This window comes from Pongo abelii, chromosome 18 (assembly GCF_028885655.2).
Source record: "Pongo abelii isolate AG06213 chromosome 18, NHGRI_mPonAbe1-v2.0_pri, whole genome shotgun sequence".
Lineage (NCBI taxonomy): Eukaryota > Metazoa > Chordata > Mammalia > Primates > Hominidae > Pongo > Pongo abelii.
In genome coordinates this window covers 52,329,219-52,348,272 of record NC_072003.2, presented here as the reverse complement: position 1 = coordinate 52,348,272, position 19,054 = coordinate 52,329,219, and the positions used below count along the sequence as shown (strand labels likewise).

The window sequence follows — 19,054 nt, the reverse complement described above, 5'->3', positions numbered from 1 at the left end:
TTTGGGAGGTGGGATGAGGAAAAGGAGACGGCGTTCGCCTCCTCCCTGTGAGTACACCCATGGGAAGGCAGGGGATCCCTGGCTCCAGGGCCACCATTTCTTAAGCATTTCCCACCTGCCAGATGTAGGGGTGAGGACATCACAGTTAGTATCTCCCTGAATCCTCACAATCATCCCAGGAGGCAGATCCTGTTACTGTCACATTTTTTACAGATGAGGAGACTGAAGCAGAGAGAGCAGCTTGCCCAAGGTCACCCGGGGATTTGAACTCAGTTCTGTCTGACTCCAGCGTTCTTGGCAGCTCAGTTCTATGCTGTCAGCCAACCACTGGATGGGGAATGCTGGAGAAGGCCTTTCCCTTCCCAGGCTTCCTTCCAAGAACACTCTGAACCCCCAGGAGGAAGGGGTTGGTGTGGATCCAGATGGAGTCAGCGCCAACCAGCCTGGGAGCAGATCCGAAACCTCACTGAGTGGGGCTGTGTGTGGGACTGAGAGCCCAAGGGCGGGGGAGAGGAAGGAAGCTGAGCCTCACCGCGGTCAGTCGGGGGGGTGAGCTGTTCCCATCCTCCACACCACAAAACACAGGGCAGCAGATGCCTAGCAAATGGGCGTGTGAGAGCGAGACTTACCCCTGCATGGTGGGCAGGCAGGCAGGCAATGTCACCAAATTACTCAACAAAGCCACTCTGGCTTTGAACTTTGAGCCAGACTCTGCTGGGACAGGGCATGGGGGTTGGGGTGGGGTGGCACTCACCGCTGTGAAAAGGATGTCTGCCACCCCCCTGCCCCCAAGTGGGAGAACATAGCCTGGGGAGAAGCCAAGAAACTGGAAAGCCACCGCACACCCACATTCTCATGAATTTTTACAGCTGGAGAGAAAGAGCAATACACAAGCCCAGCAGGACTCTGGGGCCCTGGGCTTCGTGCCGGGGAGGAAAGAAAGGCCACCTGCCATGAACCTGGACTGCACACAAAAACAGCCTTTACTGAGCGATTACTGTATGCCAGGACCGTCATACACGTGATCCCACAGAACCCTCACTGTCACTATCCCCATTATACTGAAGAAGAGAGACTGATGTGCAGAGAGATTAATACCTTGCCTCAGTCACATGTTTTCCTGCTTTTGGTTTTCACAAGGAGAGATTTTCTCTAAACACCCCTCTTTATCTTCACTCTCACTGTCCATGGTAATGGAATGACTGATCTGAGTGGGTGACTTGGGAAGGCTCTCTGGAATGATCGGCTCAGCCCCATCTTTCTCTCAGGCTTGGTCAGGAAGCTCATTTTGTTCTCACACTCAGCTGCAACCTCCATGCTAGCTTTAGTGGTAATTAAGGTGGTATGTTGGCTCCCTGCCATTCCTTTGTCTTCTTTCTCAATGTCTTCAGAACCTGGAGGCAGAGGAGGGATGCTGGTTTTTGGAAGACTCTTTGGAGATGTCAGCAACACTTGAGAGGATGCTGAGACTCTGGCCAAACCATCCCCATTTGACTGGGGGATTCTTCTCTCCCTCCACATCCTGGCAAAGGATGCTCTTGGCTCCAGGATCAAGTTCCCTTGAGAGAAGTCCAGGAACCAGCCCTGCAACCAGCGTGGCCTCCCCTTCTTTTTGTTTTATTTTTGATTGGCATTTTTTTCTGGGACGAGGAAGACCAAGTCTTGTACCCAGCTGCCTCGTGTAAAGGGGATCAGTCATGTGAGGGTGTTCCTGGTGTGCCAGTGTCTTTCCTTCCAGTTCTTTCCCTTGCCACCTGCCAGGGCATCAACAATGGGTCCTTGACATCCCAACTGCCATCAGTCCAAACTGTTTACTCAGGAACGAACCTGGATGGGTGATCCAAACCCCAGGGCAGGCCTTGATTAACCCATACCCTGAAGTCCTAGTTTCCAGTCCCAGTGGATCTGCCAGGGAATTCAGAGCCGGTTGTGTCTCTGTGTGACTCTAGGCACAGTCCACACTACCTTGCCATGTTGACCATGGCCAAAGTCCTCACCTGCTCTGTGCTTTGATTTCCTCATCTGTAAAAATGGGAAGACAATACCTGTACTCCTGTTTGTCTCATAGGACTGTTATGAAGCTCAAAGAGATTAAATATGTGAAACTTATTTGAAAAGGAATAAAAAATGCTCCATGAGTTGGGAGAAGGGAATTACTGTTTTATGATCTTCAATAATGTGCCTGAGGACTTACAAAGCATTTATAGTAAGCACCTTCAGTTTTGCCATTAGTGTCTATTCAACTTCATTTTCTTTTGTTTCGTTTTGTTTTGAGACAGTATCTCACTGTGTCACCCAGGCTGGTGTGCAGTGGCACCATCATAGCTCACTGCAGTCTCGACCTCCCGGGCTCGAGTGATCCACCTGCCTCAGCCTCTCAAGTAACCGGGACTACAGGTGCACGCCACCATGGCTGGCTAATTATTATTATTATTATTATTTTTGAGACAGAGTCTCACTCTGTCACCCAGGCTGGAGTGCAGTGGCACGATCTCGGCTCACTACAACCTCCACCTCCCAGGTTCAAGCGATTCTTCTGCCACAGACTCCCGAGTAGCTGGGACTACAGGCACACACCACCATGCTCGGCTAATTTTTGTATTTTTAGTAGAGATGGGGTTTCACCATATTGGCCAGGCTGGTATCGAACTCCTGACCTCATGATCCGCCCGCCTCAGCCTCTCAAAGTGCTGGGATTACAGGTGTGAGCCACCACGCCAGGCTCAGCTAATTTTTATTGTAAAGACATGGTCTCACTATGTTGCCCAGGCTGGTCTGTAACTCCTGGCCTCAAGCGATCCTCCTGCCTTGGCCTCCCAAAGTGTTAGGATTACAGGAATAAGCCACTATGCCTGGCCTCACCTTAATTTGGATAACCATGCCCAACACCTCCTGCAATGCCCTGTAATGAACCACTCCTCCTGCCCTCTCAGTCCCTATAGATGCAGTGACATCAGCTCAGGTAAATAAGTGCATGTCGGCCGGGCGCAGTGGCTCAAGCCTGTAATCTCAGCACTTTGGCAGGCCGAGGAGGGTGGATCAGGAGGTCAGGAGATCCAGACCATCCTGGCTAACACAGTGAAACCCCGTCTCTATTAAAAGCACAAAAAAATTAGCCAGGCGTGGTGGCAGGCGCCTGTAGTCCCAGCTATTCGGGAGGCTGAGGCGGGAGAATGGCGTGAACCTGGGAGGCGGAGCTGGCAGTGAGCTGAGATCGCGCCACTGCACTCCAGCCTGGGCAACAGAACGAGACTCCATCTCAAAAAAATAAAAATAAAAAAAAAGTGCATGTCATTTTGCTTGATTACAGTGATTGTTTCAGGGATGCTCATGGGACCCAGTCAGGGTCAATGAGACTTTTTTCAGAATCTCTCTGACCCCAAACCTGAAAGGATATAGGGGCTAGAACTGATGCTGTCAGCTTGTTACATTAACCCAAGACTAAAGTTAAAAGACAGAAGATGGAGCCAAGACGTAAGGAGAGTCCAGCTCTAACATTTGAACTCCAAATCCATCATGTCCATCCTTGGAATTTTCATCTTAAGATGAGCCCCTGCACTCCTGTTTTGCTCAAAAGTATCTTGGATTGGATTTCTATTTTTTTTTTTTTTTTTTTTTTGAGACAGACTCTTGCTCTGTCGCCCAGGCTGGAGTGCAATGGCATGATCTCGGCTCACTGCAAACTCAGCCTCCTGGATTCAAGTGATTCTCCTACCTCAGCTTCCCAAGTAGCTGGGATTATGGGTGTCCACCACCATGCCTGGTTAATTTTTGTATTTTTAGTAGAGACAAGGTTTCATCATGTTGGCCAGGCTGGTCTCGAACTCCTGACCTCAAGTGATCCTCCTGCTTTGGCCTCCCAAAGTGCTGGGATTACAGGCATGAGCCACTGTGTCCAGTCTTGAATTGGATTTTCTATCACCTGCTACCAAAAGAATCCTAAGGAATATGACATTATCTCATACAATCCTTTCAACAACTGTGAAGTAAGTATTGTAACCCCTGCTTTACAGATGAGGAAGAGAAAGTGAGGCACAGAGAAGCTCTGTGATGTAAGTAGTGGAGGCAGGATTTGAATCAAGTCTCCTGGCTTCTGGAGCTTGCATGCTATCCACTGCATGAGGACTTGGGAATAGACCTGAGTCTCATATTCACAGCTTAGTCACAGACTTCAAGTCAGCAGTAGAGCATCTGCCAGGAGAGGAGAGCCCTGATTCCCCTGCAGTCAGAGGCTGAGAGGACATAATTCACTGGTATTCTCTGCTCCGTGTGCCCTCTCCCTGGAAGAAAAGCACCAACAGGAGGAGGAACTCAGCCAACTCCTATAGAGCTTATGCTTGGTGTCAAGGGTTTGGAGGGCCCTTAATGGCTCACCACCTCCTGCTACTTCTAGAGAGTGATGCTTCATAGTTTACTTGTTAGAAGTCACTCTTCTCTCTAAAGACAATGGGGCCTGATAAAATGCAAATACATCTCAGGCCTACCAGGACTTACAACCTGAGCTACTATCAGTGATGACAGTTTCATAGTAATAACGGATTTGAGAAGGTTTAGGGCACCAGGTGCATGGTGGGGATAGGAGGTGTGGCCCCCTGGAAGGGAAAAGGGGTGCAGAAAGGGACACCTGAGGATTGGGTAAGTTTCCATTGGTTGAGGGAGCAAGTCAGCTGTATACATTTGATGGTAAGATACTATAATAGAATATTTGGGATTTGCTTCAAAATAACACAGGGATGGAGAAAGTCGGTGGAGCTATAGATACAATAAAATTGGCCATGAGTTGATAATTCTTGAAGCTGGGTTATGAGGTTCATTCTGCCTACCTGAGCATTTATTTGAAATTTTTGTTAGTAATTTTGAAAAGGATAATGAATAATAAAAAACATTTTGTGCTTTCTTCTTTGCAGAGTCCTTTCACACATATCTTATATGCACCTCACAAATGATTTTTTTCCTCATTTTAAAGACACCAACACTGAGGCTCAGAGAGGCTAAGTCATTTATGCCAGGTGGAATCGAGAGCTGAACCTGGACCTTCCAATGTCTCCCGCCTTCCAAGGTTAGTCTGGGGCGGCAGGCAACAGAGGGAGGTTTGGCAGCCTCTGTTTGGCAGGGGCTGAGAGGCAGGGACAGTTACCCAGTGAGCCAGTCAGTCCTATTCACTTCCAAGTCCTGCCCTAAGGCAGCCCAGTCTGTGTATAATTGGTGTGGCACAGACCCCAGGAGGGCCTCAGGGGAACCACTGAGCACACGGTGGAAAGCTCCCGGCCACTGATTTCATGTGCCTCTTGCTAGTTAAGAAAACAGTGAGTCTAGCTCAGCAGACTCTAGACCTTTTCATGGGCATCTTGAGAACTGTTGCCTGAACATCTGGGTCTGATAAAGGGAGACCCACGTGGGCCTCCCTGCCCCCTTTCCTATAACTATTTCCGCACGTCCCCTTGAAGCTCTGGGCGTGTGGCTGTTCTTTTCTTTTCTTTCCTCTCAAACATATGGATTCTCAGCTCCTATTTCAAACTCAAATGCTCTCTGCTATAAACTCCCCAAAGCTCTCAATTTCCTTTTTCCATTGCTCATTCTTTCCTAAACTGCATGAAAAAGCTTCTCTTAGCTCTGTTCCAATTTCCTTGTTTATGAAGGAAGGGCAAGGAGAACAGTGATTTTAATTATCAAGGTTAAGTAAGGCCTGATTCCTTCCTTAGGAGAACACACCTCGATAACCTGGGAGATCAAAGCTTACCAGGCAAGAGGAGCAACTCACAGAAAAGCCCTGGCTCCTCCAAAATATTTACCCGGCAGGAGGCCTCGTACAGTGCCATCTGCTCCTTTTATCTGACTGAAACTTCCTCTTTGAAAATCACTAATGGAATAGAAAAAAGAAAAGTCACGGGCATGATTCCCAGAAGGTTATTGCTAAAGCGGGTGTGTGTTATCTGGGAAGCAAAGAACAGGTCCCTGCCTGTTCCTTAGCCTGTGGCCTTGTGTGTCTTTATGGAATGGGAACTTATCCCCTTGAAAACAGAAAGAACCCAGCCCCCAGCCCCAGAATACTGGATAAATCAGCATCAATGGGGGCAGGGAGGAAAGGTGTGTGATGTACCAGGAGCCCAGGGGATAGAAGGTCTTCCCCAAGGCAGATGTCGGGAAACTCAAGTGCCTTTAGGGGCCCAGCAGGCAACATAAATGTCCTGGGGGGTAAAATGATCAAAGGCAGGCTGGGTCTGGTGGTAATCCCAGTGCTCTAGGTGGCCATTGCTTGAAGTGGTAAAAGACCAGCCTAGGCAACATAGCGAGACCTCATCTCTAAAAAAACAAAAAAAACAAACAAACAAAAAAGATGATCAAAGTGGTGGGGACTGGAGACAGCAAGTCCTCTCTGGAAGGGGCAGCAGCTGCTCACTTCTGGCTCTAGCTGATTGCTGTTATGGACGAATGTGGCCCTCTGTTGCCAGATCTTTCATTTCTCCAAAAGAAGTGAAGATTTGGATTTTACGTGAAGTCTCCCAATTTGGGAATTGATTTAAGTAAAAAGTATTGCAAAAGACGATGTTATGAGCCAAACAAAGCCTGTCTAGCAGTCCAAGTTTACCCGAGCACCCCCAGTTTGCAACCGTAACCTAGGAAGTGGGTCCTGTATGCCTGCAGCATGGTAGAGGGTGTGGACAGATGAAGCCAGGAGGTCAGATGAAGGCACACCACGAAAGGCTTGACCAGCATCCTAACAGGGTAGGACTGCCTGATGTTCCTGGGGCTCAGAAAACACTTTCAGGCTTCTGTGATTGTGACTTTGTTGTTGTTGTTGTTGTTTTGAGATGAAGTCTCACTCTGTTGCCAGGCTGGAGTGCAGTGGCGTGATCTCGGCTCACTGCAACCTCCGCCTCCCAGGTTCAAGCCATTCTCCTGCCTTAGCCTCCCAAGTAGCTGGGACTACAGGCACCTACCACCACGCCTGGCTATTTTTTGTATTTTAGTAGAGACAGGGTTTCACCATATTGGCCAGGATCATTTCGATCTCCTGACCTCATGATCTACCCGCCTCGGCCTCCCAAAGTGCTGGGATTATAGGCATGAGCCACCGCACCCTGCCAGGCTTCTGTGATTTTATCATGCTGTATCTGCTGCCAGTTGGGTCCTTACCAACAACACTCTAAACTGCTTCAGAAATCCTCCTCCTCTTCAAGGCCAGTTCAGGACTCTTTCTTTGGGTAGGGCAAGTTTTCACTTGAGTCTCTGACCACATTTGAGTCAACCTTAAGAACTTAAAATTCACCTGCCCATAGAAGAATTAAGTGACACCTTCCTTTCCTTCACATTCCATTGTTATGACCAGCAAGTAGCTGCATATTTAAGGAGCTCTTCTACTGGTGCAGTGGCTCACATCTGTAATCTCAGCACTTTGGGAGCCCAAGGCAAGAGGATTGCTTGAAACCAGGAGTCAAGGCCAGCCTGGGCAACATAGTGAGACCTCATCTCTACAAAAAAATTCAAAAATTAGTCAGGGCTGGGTGCGGGTGGCTCACGCTTGGAATCCCAGAACTTTAAGAGGCTGAGGCGGGAGGATCATTTGAGCCAGGAGTCTGAGACCCCAGGCTGGGCAACGAAGTGAGACCCTATCTCAATTAAAAAAAAACTTAGTTGGGCATAGTGATGCACACTTGTAGTCCTAGCTACTTGGGAAGCTGAGGTGGGAGGATCGCTTGAGGCCATGAGTTCTAGGCTACAGTAAGCTATGATCATGCCACTGCACTCCAGCCTGGGTGACAGAGTGAGAGCCTGTCTCTAAAAATAAAACAAAAAAGTCGGGGGTGGGGGCGCTCTTATTTTCAAAAAAAAGTTTCAAGGACAACTTCTGTTTCTCATCTCTGTGAGAGAGAAAAGAGGGAAACTGAGGCACGGAGTTGGGGGCTTTTTGCCAAAAGACACCTTTGGCAGGACTCCAAAGAGTGGGCAGAACCACATACTAAGCTATTTTTCAAAGTTCAAGTGTCTTCAGGAATTGTCGATAATAAAGATAAGTAGCATTTCCTTACAATGGAATGGTGCAGAAATCTAACGGGTAGAGAGAGAGGGGAAAAAACTTTAAGCAAAGGTGTGACAATATAATCTCTTTCTCTGGCATTACCTTTTTGCTGCCAGTTAGATTCTTTTAGTCTTGCAATTCCCTTATACAGGAAATGAGAAAGATGAGTGGAAGGAGATGATAAGAGGAGAAATTTCAGAGCAAGGGCAAGTGTGTTACACAAATGACTGCCTACAGTAGGGTGTGTCCAGGAATGTCTGGGGGTGTGTTTGCATCCTTAGTTTATGCAAGTTACTCACCAAAGCTTTGCATCCTTAGCTATGCAAGCCATTTTGGTGGAAGTGTTGTTTCTCGTACTTCAGGAAATACAATACCCTCCTACGGGGACCTTTGTGATTTGTCACCCTCTCTCCCATCTCCTCAACACACTGTTGCCAGTCACTTAATCAATGCCTATTTGTAGAATATCCTCTTGGTACCTGGCACTGTGATATGTACCAAGGTTACATCAATGAACAAGGAAGACACAATCATAGTCCTCAGGGGGCCACAGTTTAAAAGGGAGGCAGACAACTAATGGGAAACCACAGTTCAGCTGGGTGAGCACTCAGATAGAGGACACAAAGACGGAGGGCGTGGAGGAGGAAGCTTAACCTGAGAGGGCAGAGAGGAGGAGCTGGGAATGTATCCTGGAAGAAGTGAGTCTAACCTGGGATCTGAAGGATGTGCTGGAATTGGACGGGTAAAAAGCAAAGAGAATGCTTCAGGCAGAGCCAAGTGCATGGGCAAAGATCTGAAGGTCGAATTCCTCCAGCACCTGATGAAGATCTGTGGTTGGAAGTAAGGCAAGCTCTGTCCTAGGAAGGTTTCCAGGGTTCTGGGGCCAAGTAAGGGACCAACAGGGCAGTGGCTATAAGCTGAGGCTGAGAACCTTAAAATTCTTTGTTCTCAAATTTAAACCAATCGGTTAAAAGCATTTAAAATAGGCTGGGTGCAGTGGTTCACGCCTGTAATCCCAACACTTCAGGAGGCAGAGGTGGGAAGATCACTTGAGCCTAAGAGTTTGAGACCAGACTGGGCAACATGATGAAACCCTGTCTTTACTCAAAGAAATATAAAAACTAGTTGGGTGTGGCGGCAAAGGCCTGCAGTCCCAGCTACTCAGGAGGCTGAGGTGGGAGGACGGCTTGAGCAGGGGAGGTTGAGGCTGCAGTGAGCCAAGATCACGCCACTGCACTCCAGCATGGATGACAGGGCGAGATGCTGACATACATGAATGAATGAATGAATGAATGAATGAATGAATGAATGAATAAATAAATGAATAAATAAATAAATAAATAAATAAATAAATAAAACGTTCTCCTGTCCTTAATATACTTAGAATACAGGATGGAGAACTAAGTGTTTACCGGACACTGGAAAATAGTCCTTCCTCCTGATATGGAACACCAACACCAAGGTTAAAGCACAGAGACTGAGACAAAGTGACTTTTAAATTCCAGTGTGCAGGAGACAAAGAACATTCACACATTTTGTTCTTTCTCTCTCTCTCTCTGTCACACACACACATACACACTAACCTGGTGAGGTAGGCAGAGTAGGTGTTAGACTTTTTTAAAATATTGTTTTTATAGAGGAGAAAACTGAGGCTCAAAGAGGAAAAGTATCCAAGGTTATTGGTTCATTCATTCATTCATTCATTCATTCATTCACAAACTTGACAAATAGAAACAGAGCACTTACCGGCCTGGGCAACATAGTGAAACACCATCTCCACAAAAAAAAAAAAAAATTTTTTTAATTAGCCAAGCATGGTGGCATGTACCTGTAGTCCCAGCTACTTGGGAGGCTGAGGTAAGAGGATTGCTTGAGCCCAGGAGTTTGAGGCTGCAGTGAACCATTATCATGCCACTGCACTCTAGCCTGGGCAACAGGGCAAACCCCCAACTTGAGGGGAAAAAAGAGCACGTGCTGACCTGCTGTTGGCAGGATTGTGCTTGGCACTGTGGATAGAGTGGTGAATAAGACACGCCTACTCATAGGAGCCAGGGTTCAAACCCATGGAAATTCTGATTCCAATTCCAGTGCGCTTCCCAATACAATGAACTGCAGGTTTGATGTGTTGTCTCCACTGCTCCAGTGGTTTGGGTGGGTGCTTTATTGCCCCATAGTCTTTGCCATCTACCACCTCCCAAAACATACCATCAAAGAGAAAACTGCATAGTTGTTATGCAAATGTATCTTTCAGACAAGGTGCAGAACCAGATTCTCCCTGTAAGTCCCTCCCATCTAGAAACTCTGTACCCACCAAAGACTGTCCTGAACTGGTTGCCTTTGACAGTCCCTGGGAGATTTTCCATCCTACCTCCATGCCCTGTACTAGCTGAGAGCAAATGCATTTAAAATCTCATCTTCGGCAAATCTTCTCTCTAAACACTGCCTGATGGAAGTAGGGATGGGACAAAGCTTCTTTCAAAGCAAAAGGGGGAAGACTGGAGTGGGAAGGAGAAGGTAGGGAATAAACAAGGAATAAGACACCAGACCCACTTTGCCTAATGAATAACTTTGCTGTAAGCCAGCACTGGCCAAGGTCAGAGATGACTGGCAAAACCCAACCAGACAGCCATCCCTGAAAGATGCTTGGGAGAGGCTGGTGTATCTCCCCAGAGCCGGGCAATGTTATTTCCTGGGGCAATGCAAGTCACAGAGGATGAAAGCTGATGACTGAATGTCTGGGGCAGGGTGGAAGGCCTAGCCAGGAGGTGGGGGTGGAGGAGTAGAAAGGGAGAGGGGTGGAGACTTGGCTGGTTTTTGCACAGACAAATCTCTTCATTTTTCCAGACTGGAAAAAGCTGTTTGGGCTGTGCGCATTTGCAGAGAGTCACGGTATTTACTACGCTTCCTGGCTCAACAGATTTCTTTTTGTCATTCAGTCAAACCCAGCTTGTATTTCTTGTAGCAAGAACTGAACAGACTGTGGGAGCTCTTCCCCCTCGTTGTGTTCAAAAACACATCACGAATGACTCAAAAAGCCCAGCTCACTTGGGCACCAGGGGTGGGTGGGGTAGCATGTTGTAGAGACAAAGACCTGTGTTTAGACAAACACTGTCTCCCCCTTGGAGGTGTAGAGTGACACTCCTTATTTTCCTAGCACACACATTTCTTGAGCAACTGTAATAACAAACTGCTGTACTAGAAACTGATTCCTGCGCTTTGCATATGGCTCTCAGTTATCCATGTTGATGGGGGTGTGAGTAGGCTACAGGGAAGGGATAATCAGAAAAAGTGGTTAATAAAAAAAAGAAAAAAATGCTTCTTGCCAAAATATGTCTCCTAAGATCTGTTTCTGCCCACAGAACACTTCTGTTAACAAATGTGTGGGTTTTTTCCCCCATGCCAACCAATTCTCCAACACCAGCTGGTGTCCTATAATGCAATTCAATTCTGACACTAACTACCTGGAGATTCCACTGGTTAAGGGCTTAGTTGCACAGATTGCTCCCACTTCAGATGCCAGTTGAAGGTCCCGGAACTCTGGGACTTCTGACCAACCAGCTATAAATTCAGGAGGTCCCCATGCCCCCCTCTTCAGATTCAATAATTTGCTAGAAAGCTCACAGAATGCAGGGAAACACTTTCCTTATGTTTAACAGTTTACTATAAAGACGCAAGTCAGAAACAGCTAGATGAAGAGACGCAGAGGGCAAGGTATGGTGGGGCTAGACAGAGCTTCCATGCTCTCTCTGGGAGCACCACCTTCCTAGATCTTCCAAGTGTTCACCAACACAGATGCTCCTCAAATCTCATGTTCAAGAGTTTTCATAGAGCTTAGTCTCCAGCATTGCACCCCCAGCCCCTTTCTAGGGGCTGGTCAGTAGGTGGGACTGAAAGTTCCAGTGTGGTCTTTTTGGTGACCAGCCATACCCTGAGGCTATCTAGGATTCCAACCAAAAGACACCCCACTAACATAAACTGAGGTATAATGGAAAGGGGCTTATTATGAATAACAAAAGATATTCCTACCATTCAGAAAATTCCCAGGGATGTAGGAGCTGTGTGCCAGGACCCAGAGACAAAGACCAAATATATTTTTGTATTATACCACAGTGCCTAAACATAACTCAGTTCTAGAAGTGTTTCTGGCCAGATGTCAGATTAGAATGTCATCTGTTGAACCATTTTATGCTAAGTCATTGGTTCAATCCAACAAACATTGTGTGAGCACTTAAGGTGTGCAATATACAGCTCTAGGGGTGGAGGTATCCAAGCTGACCACAGCTTAACATTGCATTTTGCAATTTTAATAGAAAGCAATCTGGGAGCCCAATGGCATGAACAGCCAATGGTGGAAGTTTTGCCACCAAAGATGGACCAGACCAGTAAGGAAGGTCTTTTGAGGGGTAGGAGAAGGAAAAGCTTTCCCAGGTCCCTTCATACTCCAAGGCTCCTGTATATATAATGCTAGCCAAACAACCATACTGAAAGTATAGTCATCAAATCTTGCTGAAGCAACCTAGGATTTATGCTTCCCAGGAGCTGCAGAGTGGGAGCTTCACTTTCAAAGACGACATAATGCCATATTCAGGCAACCTCTGACCTCTGCAGGCAGGAGGAGGGTAAATAAGCAGGTAACGGGTGATGCTGGTTAGCATCACCTGATACAATGTAACAGTGCCTCAGACCTCTTGCTCTTCTCTGAATTGGCAATGCACAATGTTATCTTGCATTAATTTAAGGGGAGAAAGGACCCACACAGACTTCTCCTCAAATCTGCTTCTGGGCCAGGAGCCATGAGGAGTTAGGGGAATAGAAGTGGGTAGGGAAGCAGTAAGGGTCTTTAAGGGACCAAGGGAGTTGGGGAGCTAGGAATTCTGTATAGTCCAAGTTGACTATGCCAGATGTGGCTCATTTTATTTTCTTTTAAAAGATTATTATGGGCACAGGCAGGAAAAGAAAAAAAGTAGACATGATCGAACAATACTTAGTCTGTTTTATGTTGCTATAACAGAATACTACAGACTAGTAATTTACAATGAAGAGAAATGTATTTGGCTCATAGCTCTGGAGGCTGGGAAGTCCAATGGCATACCACCAGCACCTTGAGAGGACCTTCATGCTGTGTCATCCTGTGGCAGAAGGTGGAATGGCAAATAAGTGCAAGAGACAGAAAGGGAAACAGGGCCGAACTTCATCCTCCTCACTCCCGAGATAACTAACCCCCTCCTGTGAAAACATCATGAATCAATTCAAGAGGCCTCTGCTCTTATGACCTAATCACCTCTTAAAGGTCCCACCTTGTAATACTGTCACAATGGCAATTAAATTGCAACACCACTTTTGGAAGGAACATTCAAACCACAGCAAGTACAAAGTTTCAGTTACACAGGAGACATAAACTCAAGTGATATATTGTACAGAATGGTGACTATAATAAATAAAAATGCATTGTATATATATATTTTTTTCTCTTTTTCCTTTTTTGAGACATGGTTTCGTTTTGTTGCCCACGCCGGAGTGCCGTGGTGCAATCTCAGCTCACTGCAACCTCCACCTCCCCAGTTCAAGCGACTCTCCTGCCTCAGCTCCCCAAGTAGCTGGGGCTACAGATGAGCACCACCAAGCCCGGCTAATTTTTGTATTTTTAGTAGAGATGGGATTTTTGCCATGTTTGCTAGGCTGATCTTGAACTCCTGACCTCAAGTGATCCACCCGACTTGGCCTCCCAAAGTGTTAGAATTACAGGGGTGAGCTACTGCACTGGGCCACATTGTATATTTCAAAATTGCCGAAGAAGTAGATTTCAAATGTTTTACCTCAAAAAAAGATAAGTGTGTGAGGTACTGAATTCATCAACTAGCCTGATTTAATCATTACATATTGTAAATGTACATTGTGCCCCTTAAATATATACTTTAAAAATAAAATTTTAGGCTGGGCGTGGTGGCTCACACCTGTAATCCCAGCACTTTGGGAGTCTGAGGCAGGCGGATCATGAAGTCAGGAGATAGAGACCATCCTGGCTAACATGGTGAAACCCCATCTCTACTAAAAATACAAAAACAAAATTAACCGGGCGTGGTGGTGGGCGCCTGTAGTCCCAGCTACTCAGGAAGCTGAGGTGGGAGAATGGCGTGAACCCAGGAAGCGAAGCTTTCAGGGAGCCGAGATCACGCCACTGCACTCCAGCCTGGGCGACAGAGCGAGACCCCATCTCAAACAAAAAAAAAATGAATTTAAAAAATAAAATGATATATATATAAAAAAAAAACTGGCCAGGCGCAGTGGCTCTCACCTGTGATCCCAACACTTTGGGAAGCCAAGGCAGGCGGATCACCTGAGGTCAGCAGTTTGAGACCAGACTGGCCAACATGGGAAAACCCTGTTTCTACTAAAAATACAAAAATCAGCCAGGCATGGTGGCACACACCTGTAATCCCAGCTACTCAGGAGGCTGAGGTAGGAGAATTGCTTGAATCCAGGAGGCGGAGGTTGCAGCAAGCCAAGATCACGCCACTGCGCTCCAGCCTGGGCAACAGAGTGAGAGTCCATCTCAAAAACAAAACAAAACAAAACAAAACAAAACAAAACAAAACAAAACAAATAAACTCAGTTGAGCCTGGTGGCATGCACCTGTAGTCCCAGCTACTCAGGAGGCTAAGGTGGGAGGATTCTTTGAGCCCAGGAGTTCAAGGCTGCAGTGAGCTGTGATCCTGCCACTGAGACCTTGTTTGTAAAAATAAATAAATAAATAAATAAATTTTTAAAATTAGCAAACAAAAATTAATTAATTAAAAATTTTTTTTGTTTTTGTTTTTGAGAGTCTCACTCTGTTACCCAGGCTGGAGTGCAGTGGCATGATCTCAGCTCACTGCAACCTCCACCTCCGGGTTCAAGTGATTCTCCTGTCTTAGCCTCCCAAGTAGCTAGGACTACAGGCATGCACCACCATGCCCAGCAAATTTATACATATATATATATATATATATATATTTTTTTTTTTTTTTGACATGGAGTTTCACTCTTGTCATCCAAGCTGGAGTGCCGTGGCATGATCTCGGCTCATTGCAACCTCTGCCTCCTGGGTTCAAGCGATTTCCCTACCTCAACCTCCTGAGTAGCTGGAATTATAGGCGCCTGCCACCATGGCTGACTAATTTTTGTATTTTTAGTAGAGATGGGGTTTTGCCATGTTGGCCAGGCTGGTCTCGAACTCCTGACCTTAAGTGATCTGCCTGCCTTGGCCTCCCAAAGTGCTGTGATTACAGGTGAGAGCCATCACACCCAGCCTAATTAAAATAACTTTTTTTAAAAAATTGGATGTTATGAAAAATTTTTTAATGTGTTCATAAAAAGACAGTATCAACAGAGTAAAAAGACAACCCATAAATAGAAGTAAATATTTACAAATCATATATCTGATGGAGGATTAATAGCCAGAAGATACAGAGAACTCCTACAACTCAACAACAACAAACCTGATTCAAAATGGGCAAAGGACTTGAATAGACATTTCTCCAAAGAAGATATATAAATGGCCAATAAGCACATGAAAAGATGCTCGACATCGCTAATTATTAGGGAAATGGAAATCAAAGCTATAATGAGATGCCACTCGCACCATTAAGATGGCTACTCTCAAAAACACAGAAAATAACAAGTGTTGGTGAGGATGTGGAGAAATTGGAATCCTTGTGCACTGCTGGTGGTAATGTAAAAAAGCTATACCTGTGGGGAAAACAGTATGTCAGGTCCTCAAAAGATTAAAAATGAAATTTCCATATGTATTAGTCCATTTTCATGCTGCTGATAAAGACATATGTGAGTCTGGGAAGGAAAAGAGATTTAATTGGATTTATGGTTAAACATGGCAGGGGAGGCCTCGGAATCATGGTGAGAGGCAAAAGGCACTTCTTACATAGCAGCAGCAAGAGAAAATGAGGAAGATGTAAAAGCAGAACCCCCCCGATAAAACCATCAGATCTCGTGAGACTTATTCACTACCAAGTGAACAGTATGGGGGAAACTGCCTCCATGATTCAAATTATCTCCCACTGGGTCCCTCCCACAACACATGGGATTTATGGGAGTACAATTCAAGATGAAATTCAGGTGGGGGTACAGAACCAAACCATATCATTCCGCCCCTGGCCTCTCCAAATCTCATGCCCTCACATTTCAAAATCAATCATGCCTTCCCAATAGTCCCCCGAAGTCTTAACTCATTTCAGCATCAACCCCAAAGTCCACACTCCAAAGTCTCCTCTGAGACAAGTCGGGTCCCTTCTGCCTATGAACCTGTAAAATCAAAAGCAAGCTAGTTACTTCCTAGATACAATGAGGGTACAGGTATTAGGTAAATACAGCCATTCCAAATGGGAGAAATTGGCCAAAACAAAGGGGTTACAGGGCCCATGCAAGTCTGAAATCCATCAGGGCAGTCAAATTTTAAAGCTCTAAAATGATCTCCTTTGACTCCAGGTCTCACATCCAGGTCACACTGATGCAAGAGGTGGGCTCCCATGGCCTTGGGCAGCTCTGCCCCTCTGGCTTTGCTGGGTACAGCCTTCCTCCCCACTGCTTTTACAGGCTGGTGTTGTCTGTGGCTTTTCCAGGCACACGATGCAAGGTGGATCTGCCATTCTGGGGTCTGGAGGATGGTGGCCCTCTTCTCACAGCTCCACTAGGTGGTGTCCCAGTAGGGACTCTGTGTGGGGGCTCCAACCTCACATTTCCCTTCTGCACTGCCCTAGCAGAGGTTCCCATGAGAGCCCCACCCTGCAGCAAACTTCTGCCTGGGCATCCAGGCGTCTCCATACATCTTATAAAATCTAGGCGGAGGTTCCCAAACCCCAATTCTTGACTTCTGTGCAGCCACAGGCTCAACATGGAAGCTGCCAAGGCTTGGTGCTTGCACCCTCTGAAGCCATAGCCCAAGCTCTACATTGACCCCTTTCAGCCACAGCTGGAGTGGCTGGGATGCAGGGCACCAAGTCCCTAGACTGCACACAGCATGGGGACCCTGGGCCCTATCCACAAAACCATTTTTTCCTCCTCAACCTCTGGGCCTGTGATGGGAGAGGCTGCCACAAAGGTCTCTGCCATTTCCTGGAGACATTTTCTCCATTGTCTTGGGGATTAACATTCAGCTCCTCATTACTTATGCAAATTTTTGCAGCCTGCTTGAATGTCTCCTCAGAAAATGGGATTTGCTTTTCTATTGCATTGTCAGGCTGCAAATTTTCTGAACTTTTATGCTCTGCTTCCCTTTTAAAACTGAATGCCTTTAACAGCACCCAAGTCAACTCTTGAATGCTTTGCTGCTTAGAAATATCTTCCACCAAATACCCTAAATCATCTCTCTCAATTTCAAAGTTCCACAAATCTCTAGGGCAAGGGCAAAATGCCGCCAGTCTCTTTGCTAAAACATAAAGAAGGGTCACCTTTGCTCCAGTTCCCAACAAGTTCCTCATCTCTATCTGAGACCAACTCAGCCTGGATTTCATTGTCCATATCATTATCAGTATTTTGTCAAAGCCATTCAACAAGTCTCTAGGAAGTTCCAAACTTTCCCACATTTTCATGTCTTCTTCTGAGCCCTCCAAACTGTTCCAATCTCTGCCTATTACCCAGTTCCAAAGCCGCTTCCACATTTTCGGGTATCTTTTCAGCAGTGCCCCACTCTACTGGTACCAATTTACTGTATTAGTCTGTTTTTACACTGCTGATAAAGACATACACGAGACTAGGAAGAAAAAGAGGTTTAATTGTTCCACATGACTGGGGAGGCCTCAGAATCATGGTGGGAGGCAAAAGGCACTTCTTACATGGCAGCAGTTAGAAAAAATGAGAAAGATACAAAAGCAAAAACCCCTGATAAACCCATCAGATCTCAGGGACTTATTCACTACCACGAGAACAGTATTGAGGAAACCATCCCGTGATTCAAATTATCTCCAACTGGGCCCCTCCCACCACAGGTGGGAATTATGGGAATACAGTTCAAGATGAGATTTGGGTGGGGACACAGAGCCAAACCATATCACCATATGATCTAGCAGTTCCACTTCTGGATATATATTCAAAAATATTGAAAATAGAGTCTCAAAGAGATATTTGTACATTCACATTCATAGCAGCATCATTCACAATAGTCAAGAGGTAGAAACAATCCAAGTGAACATTAACAGACGAATGGATAAGACTGTGGTACATAAACATATACAATGGAATAGTATTCAGTCTTAAAAGGAAGGAAATGCTGACATAGCCTACAACATGGGTGAACCTTGAGGTCATCACGCTAAGTAAAATTAGCCAGTCACCAAAAACAAATACTATCTGATTCCACTGGTATGAGGCACTCAGAGTAGTCAAATTCATAGAGACACACAGCAGATTGGCTGTTGCCAGGGCTACAGGGAGGCAAAAATAGAAAGTTAGTGTTTAACGGGTACAGAGTTTTAGTTTTACAAGATGAAAGGAATTCTGGAGATGGATAGTGGTGATGGTTACACACCAGTATGAATATATTTAATATCACAGAACCATAGACATGAAAATGGTTATAGGGATGGCCGGGTGTGGTGGCTGAAGCCTATAATCTCAGCACTTTGGGAGACCAAGGTGGGCGGATCACCTGAGGTCAGGAGTTCAATACCAGCCTGGCTAACATGGTGAAACCATGTCTCTTCTAAAAATACAAAAATTAGCTGGGCGTGGTGGCAGGCGCCTGTAGTCCCAGCTACTCAGGAGGCTGAGGCAGGAGAATCGCTTGAACCCGGGAGGTGGAGTTTGCAGTGAGCCAAGACTGTGCCACTGCACTGTAGCCTGGGCAAAGAGCTAGACTCTGTCTCAAAAAAAAATAAAAAAATTAAAAAATAAAGTTATAGGCTGGGCATAATGGCTCATACCTATAATCCCAGCATTTTGGGAAGCTGAGGCAGGAGGATCGCTTGAACCCAGGAGTTCGAGATCAGGCAACATATTGAGACCCTGTCTCTACAAAAAATTAAAAAGCCAGGCATGATGGGG

General features: G+C 46.1%; 1 protein-coding gene across 5 annotated transcripts in view; it reads right to left on the bottom strand.

Annotated features, from left to right (window-relative positions):
- Nucleotides 1-19,054, bottom strand: part of CHD9 (chromodomain helicase DNA binding protein 9) — a 275,163-nt gene that overhangs the window by 238,153 nt on the left and 17,956 nt on the right. The gene's annotated exons all lie outside the window — the stretch shown is intronic.